This window comes from Mustelus asterias, chromosome 16 (genome assembly GCF_964213995.1).
Source record: "Mustelus asterias chromosome 16, sMusAst1.hap1.1, whole genome shotgun sequence".
NCBI classification, from domain to species: domain Eukaryota; kingdom Metazoa; phylum Chordata; class Chondrichthyes; order Carcharhiniformes; family Triakidae; genus Mustelus; species Mustelus asterias.
In genome coordinates this window covers 37,865,843-37,883,546 of record NC_135816.1, presented here as the reverse complement: position 1 = coordinate 37,883,546, position 17,704 = coordinate 37,865,843, and the positions used below count along the sequence as shown (strand labels likewise).

General features: G+C 45.0%; 1 protein-coding gene across 14 annotated transcripts in view; it reads right to left on the bottom strand.

The window, feature by feature from the left end:
• LOC144505107 (myotilin-like) overlaps positions 1-17,704 on the bottom strand; it is a 117,035-nt gene that overhangs the window by 61,175 nt on the left and 38,156 nt on the right. The gene's annotated exons all lie outside the window — the stretch shown is intronic.

The window sequence follows — 17,704 nt, the reverse complement described above, 5'->3', positions numbered from 1 at the left end:
GTCAGATGCAATGCCCGCGGGAGACTCCCATGAAAGGGTCATGCCTGTGTGAACCTATTGTAACTCACACTGGCATGACATCACGTCAGCGCGGTATCAGACACAGCGGGGGGAGGGTCAATATCTGGTGAGGGTGAGAAGTGATTGCAGAGCCTCTGGCTCTGATCTTCAGGTCGTCGTTGGCCTCTGGTATAGTACCAGAAGATTGGAGGTTAGCGAATGTTGTCCCATTGTTTAAGAAGGGGAACAGAGACTTCCCCGGGAATTATAGACCGGTGAGTCTCACTTCTGTTGTCGGCAAGATGTTGGAAAAAATTATAAGGGATAGGATTTATAGTTATTTGGAGAGTAATGAATTGATAGGTGATAGTCAGCATGGTTTTGTGGCAGGTAGGTCGTGCCTTACTAACCTTATTGAGTTTTTTGAGAAAGTGACCAAGGAGGTGGATGGGGGCAAGGCAGTGGACGTGGTATATATGGATTTTAGTAAGGTGTTTGATAAGGTTCACCATGGTAGGCTTCTGCAGAAAATGCAGATGTATGGGATTGGGGGTGATCTAGGAAATTGGATCAGGAATTGGCTAGCGGATAGGAAACAGAGGGTGGTGGTTGATAGTAAATATTCATCATGGAGTGCGGTTACAAGTGGTGTACCTCAGGGATCTGTTTTGGGGCCACTGCTGTTTGTAATATTTATTAATGATCTGGATGACGGTATAGTTGGGTGGATTAGCAAATTTGCTGATGACACCAAAGTCGGTGGTGTGGTAGACAGTGAGGAAGGGTGTCGTAGTTTGCAGGAAGACTTAGACAGGTTGCAAAGTTGGGCCGAGAGGTGGCGGATGGAGTTTAATGCGGAGAAGTGTGAGGTAATTCACTTTGGTAGGAATAACAGATGTGTTGAGTATAGGGCTAACGGGAGGACTTTGAATAGTGTGGAGGAGCAGAGGGATCTAGGTGTATGTGTGCATAGATCCCTGAAAGTTGGGAATCAAGTAGATAAGGTTGTTAAGAAGGCATATGGTGTCTTGGCGTTTATTGGTAGGGGGATTGAATTTAGGAGTCGTAGCGTTATGTTGCAACTGTACACAACTCTGGTGCGGCCGCACTTGGAGTACTGTGTGCAGTTCTGGTCCCCACATTACAGGAAGGATGTGGAGGCTTTGGAGAGGGTGCAGAGGAGGTTTACCAGGATGTTGCCTGGTATGGAGGGGAGATCCTATGAGGAGAGGCTGAGGGATTTGGGATTGTTTTCGCTGGAAAGGCGGCGGCTAAGAGGGGATCTTATTGAAACATATAAGATGATTAGAGGTTTAGATAGGGTGGATAGTGATAGCCTTTTTCCTCTGATGGAGAAATCCAGCACGAGGGGGCATGGCTTTAAATTGAGGGGGGGTAGTTATAGAACCGATGTCAGGGGTAGATTCTTTACCCAGAGGGTGGTGAGGGATTGGAATGCCCTGCCAGCATCAGTAGTAAATGCGCCTAGTTTGGGGGCGTTTAAGAGATCCGTAGATAGGTTCATGGACGAAAAGAAATTGGTTTAGGTTGGAGGGTCACAGTTTTTTTTTTTTAACTGGTCGGTGCAACATCGTGGGCCGAAGGGCCTGTTCTGCGCTGTAATGTTCTATGTTCTATGTTCTATGTTCTATAACATTTAAATACATTCAAATTCACGTAAAGCGGGTTCACGCTGGCTATGGGGGTGAACCTGATGACATCGCCAGTGATGAGCGGGAAAGATCCAAAATCACGAGCTTGTCAGCAAGAACTGCGACTTCCAGATCTTGAGCCCCGCCGGCATTCGCACGGATGACAAGCAGGGGCTCAAGGTCGCCCCCTATATGATAGGTATGTTGTGACATTCACTGCTCGTTGGACTGATGACTGTGGTGAACGGTAAATAAATCAGTTAAAATGGTCATTGTTAGTCTGTGTCACATTGTTCTAACCACATTATATACAGGGTAGCAAGTTTCAGCTCATAGAAGATATATGAGCCTATTTATGAAAACCGTTCGCTTTGAGCATGAATTGAGATTTGGAAAAAAAAGTCACTGTTGCAGGGATTTTCTTAAGATCTGGAGCTGGATTTTTAGGCCCTGTCGGGGACAAGTTCTGAAGCTGAGGATGTTGGGGTGGGGAGGGAAAGGGAGGGGGGGGGGGTGCCTGTAGGTGGCAAGTAGCTTAAAAGCCTATCAAGGATTTTTCCAGTCGGTCTCGAGATTCCTGCAGGCAGTGCGGGAGTGGGTAACTGTCTGGAAGCCACCTCCCAGAGTTAGGCCGGGGTGCTAGCATTCCAGGCCGGCTTGGAGGTCCTCCCTGCCTCCTCGCTTCAGCTGCAGCTGCCGGCCTCCTGGTGAAGAGGGTCTCTCTCTCCGCTGCCACAGGTATTTGTTCATTTGAAGTTCAAATAATTGGAGAGGGGGCACTTTCTGAAAAGGTAATCTGCTGTCATGTTCCCACCACCAACTCGGAAGATTGAGTTTGGCCCTCACTCCCGATAGAGCCTGCAGGCAGAGACCGGAATGCCAGATACGACCATTGGATTGAGCTGTTTGGGGAATGTAACTCACTGGCTCAGTGATAATGAAGTCCCGGTCCCATGATTGGTGCGCCTCAGGCCTAACTTTTCAACCATAGTGATTAATCCCTGCTCACCTTTTTGGGAGCATTTCAATCTCTATGCCGCAGGGTTTTTAATACTCAACCTAACACATAATGCAATTGACACAATTCACAATAGGGCAGAATTTGCTATCAGCCAATGTAAAGATCTGGCTGAATATAGCTCCCTCCAAAGGGGCAACAGCAACTCAGTTTCACGGAGCAGTTTCCTATGGAAACGTGAGTGTTTATATAAACTGAACTGAATGTTAAAATTAAAACAAACTGAATAACCTCCATAATTATAATATTGTCTTGAAAACACCTTTCCCAGTGGTCATAAAAATTCTATCCACTAGAGGGACATAAATAAGTGCAGTGCTCCTCACCCACCCAGTCACCTGGGCTGCTTAACAAAAACCTCAGGACAACTTTAGCAACTTATAGTAAAGTAAATTTTATTTGTTAGTCACAAGGGCTTACATTAACAGTGCAATGTAGTTACTAAGAAAATCCCCTAGTCGCCACACTCTGGCGCCTGTTCGGGTACACTGAGGGAGAATTTAGCATGGCCAATGCACCTAACCAGCACGTCTTTTGGACTGTGAGAGGAAACCAGAGTCTCCGGAGGAAACTCACGTAGACACGGGGAGAACGTGCAAATTCCGCACGGACAGTGATCCAAGCTGGGAATTGAATCCGGGTCCCTGACGTTGTGAGGCAGCAGTGCTAACCACTGTGCCACCATGACTGATCTCTGACCTAACTCCATATACCCACCTTTACCCTAGATCCCTTAGTAACAATGGTTAGCAAGAATCTATCAAGCTCAAATTTAAAATTAATTAATAATTGATCTAGCATTAATTGTAATTAGCAGAAGAGAGTTCCAAACTTCTACCCCCATTTCTGTGTACAAGCGTTGCCTGTATCACTCTTGGCTCTAATTTTTGGACACTGCCCCGGTCCTAGATTCTCAGTCAGTGAAGGTTGCTCTATCAATCTTTTTTGGTAGCTTGAAAACATTGATCAATTACCCTAAATTCCAGAGAATACAACCCTGGTTTGTGTAATCACTCTGCATCATTTCATAGAAATCATAGAAACCCTACAGTGCAGAAGGAGGCCATTCGGCCCATTGAGTCTGCACCGACCACAATCTCACCCAGGCCCTACCTCCACATATTTTACCCACTAATCCCTCTAACCTACGCATCCCAGGACTCTAAGGAGCAATTTTTTTAACCTGGCCAATTAACCTAACCCGCACATCAGTGCTAACCACTGTGCTACCGTGCCACCCATTTATCCCTGGGTTATACACCCCTTTCTGGCAGAGAAACAAAACAAGAAAAGTGGCCCAGCCATGGCTTACAAACTAAATTAAGGATAATATTAGATTCAAAGAGGAGTAATAACAAGTTGCTGGAAAAAGGAGCAAGCCTGAGAACTGGGAGCAGTTCAATATCCAGCAAAGGAGGACAAAGAGACTGATTAAGAGGGGAAAAATAGGGAATGAGAGTAAACTTGCAAGTAACATAAAAGTGGACTGTAAAAGCTTCTAAAAGGTAGATTAAAAAAATTGTGAAGACAAATCTAGGTCTTTTCCAGTCCGAAACAGAAGAATTTATTATAGAGAACAAGGAAACGGCAGAGCAATTAAACAACTGCTTTAGTTCTGTCTTCACAGAGGAAGACACAAAAGACTTCCCAGAAATGCTAAGAAACCAAGGATCTATTGAAAAGGAGGAATTGAAGGAAATTAGTATTACTAGAAAAATGGTGCTGGATCTACATCCCAGGTTACTAATGGAGGTGGCCATGGAAATAGTGGATACATTGGTTGTCACCTTCTACAATTCTGCAGATCCTGGAACTGTTTCGGCAGGTTGGAGAGCGGCAAATGTAACCGCACTATTTAAAATAGGAGGGAGGGGGAAAACAAAATTACAGACCGGTTAGCCTAACATCAGTAGCAGGAAAAATGCTAGAGTCTATTATAAAGGATGTGATAACAGGATTCTTAGATAATATCAACGGGGTTAGACAAAGTCAATGCGGGTTTATAAAAGGGAAATTGTGTTTGACAAACCCACTGGAGTTTTTTGAGGATGTAACTAGCAGAATAGATAAAGGAGACCAGTGGATGTGAAAGTCTTTGTGAAACTGATAAATCACGATCACAAGTAGTTGTAACAAGGTATAGAAGGAAAGTTCAGAGATCCATTCACCGAAAATATTTTGTCATTTCAGGTTTTAACTGATCACTTTCAATATTTATTTTTGATTCCTTGTTTAGGAATGATGAGATCTCACTCAGAGGAGGGCAGTAGCTCATGTAAAACAAAGGAATTTTGTTGAACATTTCCAGGGAGATTTTAACTTCTGATTCTCAATGGAAATGAAACAGCGGCGGAACTAAAATGAAGGCGGTAAACTTACTGTCCTATTTTTATTCCACTGCTTTTTCCCCAGAGCATTCCACTGGATGGTCAGGCACTCATCTGAATCAGGCAAGGGGCTCATTAAGCTGTAGAGTCTGGTCATACTACAGAAAGGGTAAATAATTCTGTGGGGACTGGAATGGGAGGTGGCAGGGATCGTGGGAATCACCGCAGTCCGCACTGCCTCCTCTATGAATGCAAGGCCCCACCCCCACCCCCACTCCTTTTCCTATCTTTTTTCCCCCAGTCAGGTTAGCCTCCCAGAGGAGGAGCCAACAGGTTGTAGTGCTATGCCCGGTTGGGCTATGGAACTCGCGACATATATGTCACTGGGTTGAATTGGACATGGCCTCCCATAGACACTACCAAGTGGCTGAACAATGCTTTCCACCAATCTGCTGGCCAGCAAAATCCACCCATTGAAGTCTAGTGCCATTATCTGTAACTTGAATCTGACCTTGCCTTGTGAACAACCTCAATAACGTGCATCGTTACCATTACCTGGATCTGTGTGTTTCCAGCAGTGTCTTGAGGGACATGAGCTGCATTAGCAGCTCAGCAACTTGCTTCAGACCTATCCTAGCATGAACAACGTTTTAGAAGTCTACTGATGTAGCATGAGTCATTGTGAGAGCTGCACTCAATGCCTTAAAGCATCAGAAGTTATTCCTAATAACATGTTTTTGTTTAGAAATGCAGCCTCTGATTTGTGATGACAAGTGATGCATTTTGCTGGGAAGAATGGGGAAGGAAAATATGAATTATAGGCCAAGTTTAAAGGGTCTGTAAAAGCAGGGTGTACGTGCCCAATCTCTGATGGCAGTGGAACAGTGGAGAAGTCTATAAAAAATGGTATCCTTGGATTCATAAACAGATGTGGAGATGCCGGCGTTGGACAGGGGTGGGCATAGTAAGAAGTCTCACAACACCAGGTTAAAGTCCAATTTGGATATACTTGTTGGACTTTAACCTGGTTTTGCGAGATTTCTTACTGTTCATAAACAGAGGCATAGAGAACAAAAAACAAAGATTTTATGCAAAACCTTCAAAAATGACTTGTTGGCCCTCACCTGGCCGTGTGTACAATTCTGGGTACCATGTTTTAGATCTTAGATAGAGTGCAGAAAACTCAAATTTATCAGGTATGAGGGACTGCAGGTATGTGGGGATGGACTGGGCTTATTCTCCTTAGAGCAGGAGAGGTTAAGGGAAGCTTTAAATGGGGCCTTCAAAATAGTGAAGCGTTTTGACAGAGTAAATGAAGTTAAATTGTTTCCAATAGCAGAAGGGTTGGTAACCAGAGGACACAGATTTGATGTGATTGGTTAAAGAATCAGAGCCATGATGAGGAAACATTTTTTTATGCAGCAAGTTGATATGTTTAAGTTTATTTATTAGTGTCACAAGTAGGCTTACATTAACACTGCAATGAAGTTACTGTGAAAACCTCCTAGTCGCCACACTCCGGCACCTGTTCAGGTAAAGTGAGAGAGAATTTAGCACGGCCAATGCGCCTAACCAACACGTCTTTCGGACTGTGGGAGGATACCGGAGCACCCAGATGAAACCCACGCAGATACGGGGAGAAGATGCAGACTCCGCACAGACAGTGACCCAAACCTGGAATTGAACCCCGGTCCCTGGCGCTGGGAGGCAGCAGTGTTAACTACTGTGCCACCGTGCCGCCCTTCAAGATGTGGAATACGCTGCCTGAAAGACTGGTGGAAGCAAATTGAGAATAGCTTTCAAGGGTGAGTACATGAACATTTAGCTCTGTTGGTTAGACAGCTGGTGTGTGAATCAGATTAATGTTAACAGCATGGGATTCAATCCCTGCTCTGGCTGAGGTAGACTCGGGGCCTGTTTCTGGAGCCTGTTTCCTCATCCTACCCTGACTAAAATAACCATGGTACTTTTCTGTGGTTTGGTGAATATATGACATAGACTTGGTTTCTGGTGAAGAACTGAGGAAAAATTACTTGCAGATCAATAGGAAAGGGCAAGGAGATAGATTTGGATAGTGATTTCAAAAAGCCAGCATGGGTGGAATGGGCTTTCTGTGCTCGATCACTTTATGATCTATAAGTTCTGCTGATATAAAGAAATGGAAAGGCAAAGTACCTGTTGCTCTAATAGATCAGGTGAGTTTGTGCCAGCTTTTTATAGATCACTTGTAGCAGTGATGTAGGCTTATTCTCTACTACAGAATTTAAATGTGGAACTTATGTTTCAGAATACTCATGCATCAGGTCAAATTACTTTCACAGATACTCAACGAGTTAGGGTAGAATTGTCTCACAATGTGTCAGAGATTCAATCTGAAAACTGGTGTGCAGCTCTCCAGCTGAGCTTTCTCTCCAGATTCCAGACTCCAGACTCTCTCGCATTCTTTGCACAGAGAATCTGAGGGTGTGGTTTGCACCATCACACGGGGAGAACGTGCAGACTCCACACAATCAGTGATCCAAGCCGGGAATCGAACCCGGGTCCCTGGCGCTGTGAAGCAGTAGTGCTAACCATTGTGCCACCGTGCCCCACCTCTCGGGAAGGGGTATAGGCCTGATAGAGCCGGCAAGGCCGACTCCACAGAGATTGGGATGCCATTTTGAAAAGGTGCCTGACCTGCACATAAAATGAACCCCTCCACTCATCCTAAGGACATGGAGGGCCCCCCTTACAAGCATTGGGGCACTCCCTCCCAAGAACAAAGAAAATTACAGCACAGGAACAGACCCTTTGGCCCTCCAAGCCTGCACCGACCATGCTGTCCGAATGAACTAAAACCACCTACCCTTCCGGGGACCATATCCCTCTATTCCCATTCTATTCATGTATTTGTCCAGACGTCCTTAAAACTCACTATCATATCTGCTTCCACTACTTCCCCGGCAGCGAGTTCCAGGCATCCACCACTGTGTAAAAAAACTTGCCTCATACATTTCGTGTAAACCTTGCCCCACGCACCTTAAACCTATGCCCCCTAGTAATTGACTCTTCCACCCAGCTTCTGACTATCCACTCTGTCTATGCCCCTCATAATCTTGTAGACTTCAATCAGGTCGCCCCTCAACCTCTGTCGAAACCAAGTTTCTCCAACCTCTCCTCATAGCTAATGCCCTCCATACCAGGCAACATCCTGGTACATCTTTTCTGTACCCTCTCCAAAGCCTCCACATCTTTCTGGTCGTGTGACGACCAGAATTGAACACTATATTCCAAGTGCGGCCTAACTAAGGTTCTATAAAGCTGCAACATGACTTGCCAGTTTTTAAACTCAATGCCCCGGCCGACTTGACTACCTTCTCCACCTGCGTTGCCACTTTCAGCGACCTGTGTACCTGTACACCCAGATTCCTCCCACATTGGGGCACAACTCCACCCTACAAGCATCAGGGTGTGCCCACCCCACCACACTTAAAGGGGAATCCCCCCAATGGGGCTCGGCAAAGGGCCAGGTGCAGTGCCAGGGTGGCACTGTCTGGCCATATCTTCCACCACCTGGGTGGGACAACACAGTGAGGGTGGAAGCAGTGGTGCCAAGCTCTCTAATGAGATTATAATATATGCAAATCAGGGGAGAGAACCCCCGAGCTTGTGGTTGTGGGAGGGTTGGCCCAATGCTTCTGGGGGGAGAGGGGGGATCCTCTGTGTCCATGGGGGAATGGAGGAGTTTATTTTCAGTGCTGATCGGGGCATCCAATCTCTGTGGAGCTGGCCTTGCCAGCCCCACCAGACTGACGCCACAAACCCCACCCATTATTTTCCACAGAAAACCTGGTCTAAAAACTGGGCTATTGAAGAGCTCCAAAACAACGTGGGAAAATTCCACCCTGAGTCTAAAGAAAGCTGCATTCTCACTAGAGAAGATCCACTGGACAATCTTTTGATGTTCTTAAGTCAGAGGTGTCCAATTTTCAATCCATAATGCCTCCAAGCCCGGGAAACACAGCTGCCGAAGCTAAAGCAACTCAATATTTAAACTTATAAATTGTTAATTGCAATTAGGGCGGCACGGAGACACAGTGGTTAGCACTGCTGCCTCACAGTGCCAGGAACCCGGATTCGATTCCCAGATTGGGTCACTGTCTGTGTGGAGTTTGCACATTCTCCCCGTGTCTGCGTGGCTTTCCTCCAGGTGCTCTGATTTCCTCCAAAGATGTGCGGGTTCGGTGGATTAGCCATGCAAAATTGCCCTTAGTGTCAGGGGGACTAGCTAGGGTAATTATGTGGTGTTATGGGGGTAGAGCCTGGGTGGTCAGAACATTGAATACAGGAGTTGGGACGTCTTGTTGAAGTTGTTCAAGACATTGGTATGGCCACACTTGGAATACTGTGTACAGTTCTGGTCACCTTATTATAGAAAGGATATTATTAAGCTAGAAAGAGTGCAGGAAAGATTTACTAGGATGCTACCGGGACTTGATGGTTTGCGTTATAAGCAGAGGCTGGATAGACTGGGACTTTTTTCTCTGGAGCGTAGGAGGCTGAGGGGTGATCTTATAGAGGTCTATAAAATAATGAGGGGCATAGATCAGCTAGATAGCCAACATCTTTTCCCAAAGGTAGGGGAGTCTAAAACTAGAGGGCCTAGGTTTAAAGTGAGAGGGGAGAGATACAAAAGGGTCCAGAGGGGCAATTTTTTCACACAGAGGGTGGTGAGTTCTGGAACAAGCTGCCAGAGGTAGTAGTAGAGGCGGGTGCAATTTTGTCTCTTAAAAAGCATTTGGACAATTACATGGGTAAGATGGGTATAGAGGGATATGGGCCAAACGCGGGCAATTGGGATTAGCTTAGGGGCTAAAAAAAGGAGCAGCATGGACAAGTTGGCCGAAGGACCTGTTTCCATGCTGTAAACCTCTATGACTCTATGGGATTGTGGTCAGTGCAGACTCGATGGGCCGAATGGCCTCCTTCTGCACTGCAGGGATTCTATTCTATGTTCATTAATGAATCCATCTGGAGGAAAGAAAAGGGTTGTTGCCTTATTGATGGATAAGTCCAAAACCAGGGGTGGAGTTTTCTCAAAGATCATGAGAGGTGAGAAACCAGGCGCGAAGCTGATTTTTTGCCTCTTGACCTATCTTATTTGCTTGCCACACCATTCGCCCAACATGGCGAGCTGGTAAGATCGTGCCCAGAACATCACGATCTGTTGCTAATGCTACTTGATAAGTATATATAGATATAGACATAAATTAATAGGGTCACACACAATCTAAAGGCTTGGAGATGCATTTCATTAAATTCCTGCTAGTCTTATTTTGACATGGCATTGACTCAGTTGCCTTGCTTCAAGAAACACTAACAGCAATTTTAAAGTAAAGTTTATTTATTAATCACAAATAGGCTTACATTAACACAGCAATGAAGTTACTGTGAAAATCCCCTAGTCGCCACACTCTGGCACCTGTTCGGGTACATTGAGGGAGAATTTAGCATGGCCAATTCACCTAACCTGTATATCTTTCAGACTGTAGGAGGAAACCGGAGCACCTGGAGGAAACCCATGCAGATACGGGGAGAACATGCAGACTCTGCACAGACAGTGACCCAAGCCGGGAATCAAACTTGGGTCCCTGGTGCTGTGAGGCAGCAATGCTAACCACTGCACCACCATGCATTTGGTGTGAACCCCCTTGGAAAACGTCCCCTTGTTTGTCATGAATTCAATAAAGATTTGTCCAGAAATTTTCTTGAAGGCAGTGTCTCCTTGTGCTTCACATGGAACTGATTCCCTTCATTAGCAGCGACAAACACGACTTGACAAAGAGGGGTGGCACAACTGACCAGTTAATGTGTTTATTTTTGGTGCTGCTTCACATAAGAATGTTAGCCAGAGTAATGAGAGAGTTCCTTGCTCTTTGAACAGTGCTGGAGAATATTTAATCTCCGCCTGGGTAGACATTTGGGACCTCAGCTTAACAAGTTATTCGACATTGCTGACATCACTTAACACTGTGTGAAATGCCACCCAAGTTTATATCCTCAAGTTGCCATGATAAATTGGCAAACCTGCCTTCAATTGGTCACACAAGAAATGGAATCAAGAGGTAGAAGGAGAGAAGAACTTTGAGTGAGGGGTTTAGATTCTGCTGTATTTTTAATAGCATCGCTATTATATTAATAGTGATCTCATATGGACAGTAAACTACGTGGATATAAATGGGATGACAAGAGCAGATCACAGTTATAAATGGCATGGTGACATACTGCAGGTTGGAACACTGTCAGTAATCTTTTTTCCATACAGTACATCCTAGCCATTTCCCGTGGCATTGAGAAACTGATACTCTGACACACAACTAAAAGCCATATACTGTTACAATAGCAAACTGCACGTTATCTGCATCTAATTCCGCGATTACCCACGGAATTTGTACCGTGTTTCTTGAAGAAATTATTTTGCTAATAAGTTATTTCATTTGAGAGTTTGCTGATTAGAAAATATTCATGTGGAATCACATTTCCCACAGCAATTATACTGGATTAATTTAGAATAAAGCTCTGATAGCCATTGAGCCATCAGTGTGGGTAGCAACAATACTGGGTGGGCATTGGGCTGGCTTAGTCGTTGGCATGCTAACAGATCCAAAAGCAATGGGGTGTCCCCACTTCAGCATCTTGTCAGCAGCAGCCAATTAGTTGACAGAATTACAACAGCATTGGAAAGAGGCTATTGATTGGCTACTTAAGTGGCTCAATTGGCCTCTGGGCAGGGGACAATCTGTCTGGCACCTTCCCCGCTGCCAGCAAGGTGGCAAGGCAGTGGGAAGATGGTGGAGAAACCAACCCTCACTATTTTACAGACACCCCCTGCCTCTCAGCCCATCCCAGAGGGCTAGTAAAATTCAATCCATTGTTTCTGTAGCTTGTGCGTCACAAACAACTGGACTCTTGTTGACATCACTGCTGTCAGGGAAATGCAGGGATCTGTCTTACTCCAGGCTTTGAGACCCCAACATTGGGATCAAATGTGATCCCCAAGTCTGCACCTTTCGGCAGAGGGACCCGGCTCACTGATTTCACTGGCTGCCTCGGAGCCTGGCATCAAGTTCAAAGTTCAGCTCCGAAGCCACCGCAGTACCAGCTGAGGCAGATCAGAGACCTCGGGGGCACCTCCAGGTAACAAATTAGAAGTAAAACATTCATGAGCTGGAGGGAAAATTCCTCTGGGGAGACCTCTGGGGGACCATTGAGATCCAGAGTGGAGGTGGTGCTGCCTTACCCGCTCGTGGCTCACCTTTTGAGCCATGGAGTCTCCTCTTCCAATGCCCCTCGCACCGCCCCACACCCGCCCACCCGACTGCCACAGGGGGGCTGACTCCATGAAGCTGGTGGCCTCCAGATGCAGAGGGGAGCTGCCCTGCTGCCCACAAGATGATGATGGTCCTGCTTTAATGGCCGCTAATTACCATGCCAATCGGCTGCCTGCTTCTGCGGACTGGACCCTGTTTCACCTCCTGCCCGCCGATGGAGAAACTCCCCTGGCAGTGGGGCAGTGATGGGGGCCATCCCAGCACAGCTACCCCTCAGCTCCACTCCTGCCACCAGAGGCTGGTAAGATTCAGCCAGCAAAGTCAGAATGATAATCTATGCCTGAGTAAGGAGGTCAACAAAGTGAGTATTCAAATAGTTCCAACTTGTTTTAGACTGCTGATAGCTTTCCTACAACATTCATGTCTGTCCATTAATGCAATATAAAGTTTAAAGTTTATTCATCAGTGTCACAAGTAGGCTTACATTAACACTGCAATGAAGTTAATGTGAAAATCCCCTAGCCGCCACACTCTGGTGCCTCTTTGGGTACACGGAGGGAGAATTTAGCATGGCCAATGCACCTAACCAGCACGTCTTTCAGATTATGGGAGGAAACCAGAGCACCCGGAGGAAACCCACACAGACACAGGGAGAATGTGCAAACTCCACACAGACAGTGACCCAAGCTGGGAATTGAACCCAGGTCCCTGGCGCTGTGAGGCATATTGTCACATTGGGAATCAGGGAGGAATCCCTGCCTGGATTTTATGATCGGAAAAGATTCTGCTGGATCAATGGAGAATCAAACTTTGTAGCCATCCTTCTCCATGTCTACCAACACTGATGGATCTACTGCATACCCCACTTTGGGGATAATGTGAAGGCTTTAGAGAGAGTTCAGAAAAGATTGAGAATAGCTCCAGGGATGAGGGACTTTAGTTTTGCGGATAGATTGGAGAAGCTGGGGTTGGATTTGTTGGAGAGGAGAAGGTTGAGAGAGGATTTGGTCGAAGTATTCAAAATCATGAAGTGTCTGGGCAAAGCAGATGGAGAGAAACTGTTCCCGTTGGTGGCTGGGTCAAGAACCAGAGGGCACAAATATAATGTGATTGACAAAAGAACCAATGGCGACATGAAGAAAGTGAGTGGCTCGGAGCTGGAATGCACTGTCTGAGAGTGCAGCAGAGGCAGATTTAATTGATGCTTCCAAAAGGAATGGGATAAGAACCTAAAGACAACAGAATTGCAAGGCTATGGGTAAAGGAGGCGGGAATGGGATTGGCTGAGTTGCTGTGGCTAAGAGTGGGCACAGACACAAAGGGTTGAATAGCCTCCTGAACTGTGACCGTCATCCTCGAGACTGACTTGATGCATTTAAACAGACTCCCACAGTGTTTCCATTGCTGCTGTTGCCTTGATTGTTGGGGCGGGGGGAGGAGGGGGTGTCGGTGGTGTCGGTGGGGGGTGGCGGGGGCACTGCGGACTAGGAGAGGAAAAGGTCTGTGGGCTTATTACAGGACAGTGTGGCTGGCAGGCCCCAGCAACAAGAAACGTTTGATTGATTCCCCAATTCAAGGCAGCCCTTTCAGCTTGTCTGCAAAGAGGCCCATGCATTATCATCTGATTCTGCTGCAATTCTCTATGGCCTCCAATGAACCAAATGTCCTCTTGTTGTGAAATATTGTTATATTGTTTCACTTTGCAAGGAACTGAGGCCCTAAATTTTAAATTGTATTGTATCTAACGTTGATATGTTGATATTAAAGCTTTATATCTAAAGTATTTGTTAAACAACCTGTTTATTTCTATGTCACAGGGAGGCCGAGAGTTGACGGTGTATCTCACACACTCACTCAAGTTGATATTTAAATGGTGCTACTGTGAAAAAGGAAGTATGATGAAAAGAAGCATTAATCAGGTGCCCATCCGGAGTTGCCCTTAGGAAAGGGTGTTGGGCCTTCTTGAACTGCTGCTGTCCTGGTTCTTTCACAGTGGTGTTCAGTTGGGATTTTCATGATTCTGACCCAGGATGATGGAGGATCTCATTGACAGAGGAAGAGGTCACACAATGTCATTGGTCGAAATGGGAGAGTGGAAGCTCCCATTTGATACAAGCTGGTTGGATTATTAGTTGCTCAATGGGCCACCTGGGTGTAATCAGCGATGCAGATATTTTGTAATCCTCCAGTCTGTAAAAAATCACAATGCCTCACTCATCCTGTTGGGTGTGAATTAAACATCGGTTCCAGTGAGATGCCATTGAGGGTCAGTGCCACTGCTGCTATGTTATTTCACAATCGACATGTCTCCTCTCTCATTATTCTTGCTTTTTTCTCCTCCAAACAGATACGCCCACTGTAGCTACAGATATAATCAGCGCCCAACAACATCTTAACTTGATCTCCCAATCCAAATGAGGCCAGATCTTCCAATCACCATTGGTATGCAGATACTTCATCCCCTCACTTTCTTGGGGTTTTGTCACGATGAATGAAAAAGACAGTTCTCCTGGTTGTGAGTCAGCAATAAGGTGTCATTAATGTAACGTTATCATGATGAGAGTGGGGAGAGAGAATAGGATAAATTTCTTTCACAGGGTGCTGTTGGAGCATTAAATACTTTGCCACGCAATGGGTCTCATCTACGTGTGTTTACAACCACAGTTCAAAGTTTTGATTTGATTCTTTTAGCGAAGTGGAACGACTTGCAGCTGAATATATTACTCTTGTTGACCATTGCAGCTTGTGGAACAGTAGAAGAGGAATGTGCATGCAATTATAGAGCACCTTTCACAATCTCCAGATGTCCAAATGCTCTTTAAAGTCAATCAAATACTTCTAAATTGTAGCTATTGTTGTAATGTGGGGGAAATGCAACAGCCAGTCGCTGCATAGCAAGATCCTATAAATAGCAATGGGAAAAATGACCAAATTATATGCTTTAGCGATAATGCTTGAGGAATAGCAGCTAGCAGGACGATTTCCTGACTCTTCTCAAATATGTGGAGATAACCTGGTGTTGTTAAAGCTCTTACTCTTCTCAGATACGGATTGCAGACCTGGCTCCCTCAGTACTGCACTGAAGCGTCAGCTTAGATGGTATCATAAAGACTCCAGAGAGATGATTGAATCCACAAATTTATGATTCAGAAGTGGGAGAATTACTGCTGTGCTGAGGCTGACACTCTATGTTTTTAGTGTGCATTTATGCCAGCAACTGTATACAGTGAGGTGGTCCTCATATTGACAGAGAACAGAAATCATGAGAGAGCAAGGCCTAGTGGAAAGATCAATACAGAAAATATGATCTTTGACCAAGGAGACAATGAGACAACAATAATAATCAGCATATTGAAAGGAAATTAAAGAAGGAAGAGTGAGTGAAGAGTAAGCTACAAAGAGAATTAGCTGTTAAGAATTGTAGGAAGGGATAACGAAGATATGGAATGGTATACAAGTGTTTGAAACGGAGGTCCATGACTCAAACAATTAAGTGTAAACCACTGCTGAAAACTCTTCACATGAGCTGAAAGAAAAGGTCCATAATTAACTGTTGCTTTTAGGTTTGTGTGTGCTGGCTGTGTATAAAACTGGCTATTTTTGAGATAAATCTTACCTTTTTGTATAGATTCTTCTCAGAAGGATATGTCCAAGTTCTACATGGAGAGTTTCAGTGTAAAGCTGCAACATATTTATTTTGCATACAGATAATGTTCCTCTAAGACTGTCCAGAATCTCATGTGGAATAGTTAATGACTATCAGATAAAATTGCTGAATGTAATGCACATCACGGTGCTCTTATGGTATGAAGTACATTAGTAACTTCAAATTCATTCATTGAAATAACATGATTTGTGTTGCTTTTCATTACATAATTGTCAGCTAATCAGATATTTTTATATTAATATATCTAACAATAATAAGCCCAAAACAGTTCAACCTGATCTATAATTGTAACTTTTCCAGTTCCACAAATCAACAATTAGATTTTTAAAAATTGCATAAATTCCTTGTTTTCCTTTCATGCCTTTAATTGTGCTCCTGTTTCTAATCTCCAGTGACCGACAGAAGAACCTTGCTGGATCCAAATGATCCAAACCAGAGAAAATCTTGACAAGCTCCAAAAAATCCCTTTCTCTTCATTCCAGAGGCCAAAGCTTCTTGGTGAATAATCTTGTGTCATAACTCTTAATTCAGGAATCTGACCTGTAGTCGTCCTCTGAATTTTATCCAATAATCTTACACCTTTCCAGAAATTGCACACTGTAATCGAGATAAAGCCTCACCGAAGTTAAACTTCAACATCACCATTGACTTATGTGTGACTTCTTTAATATTACACCCAACATGTTGCTTCCTTCCTTGACTATCTGTGAACACTGAATACAATGGTTGTAAGGACCTATCCACCTGTCCCTCTCTTGGTAGCCAAATTTCTGTAGATGAAATCTCAGGAGCTCCTGACTCTGGAAGTGAACTAGCAACTTGTATAGCCTTGATCAGTCACCGCCGGCCTCAAGGCCAGTTGCCATAGAGTCATAGTCATAGAGTCATAGAGGTTTACAGCATGGAAACAGGCCCTTCGGCCCAACTTGTCCATGCCGCCCCTTTTTTTTAAAAACCCCTAAACTAATCCCAATTGCCCGCATTTGGCCCATATCCCTCTGTACCCATCGTACCCATGTAACTATCTAACTGCTTTTTAAAAGATAAAGTTGTACCCGCCTCTACTACTACCTCTGGCAGCTTGTTCCAGACACTCACCACCCTCTGTGTGAAAAAATTGCCCCTCTGGACACTTTTGTATCTCTCCCCTCTCACCTTAAACTTATGCCCTCTAGTTTTAGACTCCCCTACCTTTGGGAAAAGATATTGACTATCTACCTTGTCTATGCCCCTCATTATTTCATAGACCTCGATAAGGTCACCCCTCAGCCTCCTACGCTCCAGAGAAAAAAGTCCCAATCTATTCAGCCTCTCCTTCTAACTCAATCCATCAAGTCCCGGTAGCATCCTAGTAAATCTTTTCTGCACTCTTTCTAGTTTAATAATATCCTTTCTATAATAAGGTGACCAGAATTGCACACAGTATTCCAAGTGTGGCCTTACCAATGTCTTGTACAACTTCAACAAGACGTCCCAACTCCTGTATTCAATGTTCTGACCGATAAAACCAAGCATGCCGAATGCCTTCTTCACCACTCCGTCCACCTGTGACTCCACTTTCAAGGAGCTATGAACATGTACCCCCAGATCAAGCACATTGGCCGGAATTTTCCCGGCCCACCCGCCACGGGAACCATAGCAGGCAAGGGGTGGACCGTGGAAAGGTCCGGTGACCTCGGGTTCAGATTTTACGGTTTCGGGATGAATGAGGCCGTATAATCCCGCCCCTA